The sequence below is a fragment of the Hipposideros armiger genome, unplaced genomic scaffold, assembly GCF_001890085.2.
Source record: "Hipposideros armiger isolate ML-2016 unplaced genomic scaffold, ASM189008v1 scaffold_1412, whole genome shotgun sequence".
In the NCBI taxonomy this organism is placed as follows: domain Eukaryota; kingdom Metazoa; phylum Chordata; class Mammalia; order Chiroptera; family Hipposideridae; genus Hipposideros; species Hipposideros armiger.
In genome coordinates this window covers 157,881-158,912 of record NW_017732762.1, presented here as the reverse complement: position 1 = coordinate 158,912, position 1,032 = coordinate 157,881, and the positions used below count along the sequence as shown (strand labels likewise).

Below are 1,032 nucleotides of genomic sequence, written 5' to 3'. Positions count from 1 at the left end.
CCTGTGCCCTGGAGCCCTGCACCACACCTGGACTCCTGGTCTGAGCTGCTCAGCTAGAAATCCCCGTGCCCGCTCTAAACCCTGGCCAGCCTGCCTTGTTCCTAGAAGGGTGAGGTTCTATTCTTTCCTGAGAATCCCCATCTCAGGAGACTCTCTGAGTGATTTAGAGAAAATTGAAATAAAATAAGGATAAAGGTCATCTCTGTTGGGTTTGGGCCAAGGGTTCCTTACCCTCCTTGATGTTTCTGTGGTTCGTAGATGGTGGCGAGGATGGTTCCCTGCTGAAGAGGATAAGTAACGAGAGAGAGCCCCCCTCCTAACAGGATGGTGAAGATGGTATCAATCATCCAAGGAGTGAAAGTGCAGCTCAACCAGGTACAATAACAGTTTTCAGACAAAGGAAAGGATTCCCCATTGTCTGAATCACACTGCTGCCCTCAGGCAACTGAGCAAGCACTGGCAGTGGCTGGGGTACTAGAGTCTTAGTCCCGCATCACAGAGCTGGTTAAGTCACAAAGGGCTCCTGAGAGTGCAGAGGGGGAAAAAAGAGGAGGCTGGATCACAGCCCCTCCCCAGCCATGCAGCCCCTCAGATCTCTCTACCCCTCCCTGAGCCTGCCATACCACCCTCTCACCCTGTTAGATATACCTTAATCAATTTTCTATTCATTCCACCTGGACAGACAATACCTGGTTCCTTTGAGATCTCTACATGAGCTCCATCAATTTCATAGCTTAAATCTGGAGTTGTCCCTGGAATTTTGGTTAATTCCCAGGGTTTTTTACTCTCAGGGTGCCCTCTATCTGCAATGTTGTCCTTCCTGTGTAATATGTTTTTGCCTTGCATTGACCCAGACATAGAACTTAAATTTCTCTTATACTTATATAGCTGTGTGAATTTAGAAATCATTAAAAGATTTTTATTTTAATTAATCTTCACTATCTTCAGCCAGGAGGACTTAAAAGTTGGACTAATAATTCCTCAAAAGTTACAAAGCTAAATTACTATAAACAAATTGAACAGTTAAAGCTT

The 1,032-nt window shown here is 45.3% G+C and overlaps 1 long non-coding RNA gene across 1 annotated transcript in view; it reads left to right on the top strand.

Annotated features, from left to right (window-relative positions):
* Positions 1 to 6: 6 nt before the first annotated feature.
* Positions 7 to 1,032, top strand: part of LOC109377457 (uncharacterized) — a 9,386-nt gene continuing 8,360 nt past the window's right edge. The window contains exons 1-2 of the long non-coding RNA XR_002122875.1: positions 7 to 109; positions 259 to 375. This is a non-coding gene — a long non-coding RNA (uncharacterized LOC109377457). The remainder of the gene's footprint in view (positions 110 to 258; positions 376 to 1,032) is intronic.